The sequence below is a fragment of the Orycteropus afer genome, unplaced genomic scaffold, assembly GCF_000298275.1.
Source record: "Orycteropus afer afer isolate SDZICR_OR568_19922 unplaced genomic scaffold, OryAfe1.0 scaffold00066, whole genome shotgun sequence".
Lineage (NCBI taxonomy): Eukaryota > Metazoa > Chordata > Mammalia > Tubulidentata > Orycteropodidae > Orycteropus > Orycteropus afer.
Genome location: NW_006921653.1, coordinates 2,852,660 through 2,854,737, shown reverse-complemented (window position 1 = coordinate 2,854,737; position 2,078 = coordinate 2,852,660).

Here is a 2,078-nt window from a genome sequence, read left to right as displayed (position 1 = left end):
AAATCTCCTGTTCTGGATCCTCCTCATCTACTTTTTCTCTAAATGTTGAGCCTGCCCAAAGTAGGTCCTAGGAGCCTTTTCTTTCTTTACACACATTTTCTTTCCTGGCTCTTGTCTTAGTCAAGGTCCTTTAAAAAAAGAAAGCAGTGAATGAGAGAGAACGAGAACAAGAGTGAGAGAGAGTGAGAGCAAGAGAGAGAGAGAGAGAGAGAGAGAGAGAGATTTACTTCAAGGAAATAGCTCATAGACTTGTGGTCAGCTGACAAGTAAGTCCCAAATCTGTAAGGCAGGTTGTAGGAAGAGACCTCCACTGGCTTAAAGTTTTGTGGGGGACTGGTAAGTCCAAAATTTGCAGGTAGAAAGTAGACCAAAGACTTCTGCAGACTTATGTTCCAAAATCTGCAGGTGTGGCAAGAAGAGTACAGGGTTGAGAGAGAGAGAGAGCACTCTGCCAAACATTTATCTATTGTGAAGACAGACCACACCCCAAGGAAACTAACTTTCCACTGATTGTTTGATTATTATATAAGATCATGCCAGGGAAAGTGATTATATTACATTATGGGATAGTAACCAATCCAGTGTCTGATGAAATCACTGAGAATCATAGCCTACCCAAGTTGACACATAAAATTATCCATCAAAGCTTTACATAACCATCTACTTACCAATGACTCCCAAACTTATATTTCGGACTCTTGTCTATCCCATGAACTTAAACTTGTACATTCAGCTGCCTTCCTGAAATATCCAGTATATTAAGCAACTCAGATTTAATATGCATGAAAAAAGATACTTCTCTTCCTGTCATTCCACCCCAACAACCAACAACTTATCTCCACTCATACTTTCCCACACTTACTCAGTGTTGTTCATGTCAAAAAATATTGGAATCATTCTAGTCTCTCATTCTTTGTCCAGGCATATATTTACAGAGTTCCAAGGTTATTGGACTGAATAGTAGATTGGTTCAGTATGTGTATGTTTGCGAGAGAGAGACAGACTGAGGCAGATTATAATAATTTTTCCTTTATTTTTTTTTATATTTCATGCAACATTGGAAAAATGTTAAGCTTATCCTAGACTCTCAATAAATATAAAACTTTTCCATAGCATATACACCTACTCTTCACTTACTATCTCATTATCTGACATTTTGCATTTATGACAATAATAACAAATCTAGTAATTGACTGTTTTGGACATTAACAACATATGTCTGGCAGTAACAAATGTTGATGTGCAACGTGAGAATAATGCTGGCTGTAATAATTAACATTATGTATTAACTTGTCTGGGCCATGATTCTCAGTAGTTTGGTAGTTATATTATGATGCAATCTGGCAGTTATGCAATAACATAATTTGGTAGTTATTAATGATGTGGTCATCCTTCATTTTTACATAATATTGATTTTTGCATAATGACCTGGTCTTTGGAACCTAATTATGTCAATAAATGACAAATGGGTATAATTTAATCTTGAATGTTTATTTCTTATAAAATGTTCAAATACACCATTATACACTACAATTTAAGGAAGGAAGTAAATACTTGTCATCTCACCTTGAACTTTTTCACCAAAACATTTTTTGGCTGTCATCCACATGATCCTTCCCATCTACCTATTAAACAAATTAAATGAGTATCTGTTTAGTTAGTGCTCCTCCAAATTTAATGTACTTATCAGTGGCGTAGTGCCTAAGCCATTTGACTGCTAATCAGAAGACTGGCAGTTCAAACCCACCAGCCACTCCTCGGAAGGAAGTTTAAGCAATCTACTTCTGTAGTGATACCGCCTGGAAAATCCAAGGAGGAGTCACGATGAGCCTCAATCCACTCGAGGGCAGTGAGGTTTATTATTATTATTATTTATATATTTGCAAATAATGTCTGTGTTATTTTTATATCTCTATAGTGTTTTCTGTTCAGAAGTTTTCCTTGAGAGTGGCTTCAATGAGATGCATTGACACAGTGGCTGCAATACTGTGTTCAAATATAGCAACAATTGTGAGGAAGGTGCAGGACCAGGCACTGTTTCATTATATGTGGGGTCACCATGAGTTGGAACTGACTCC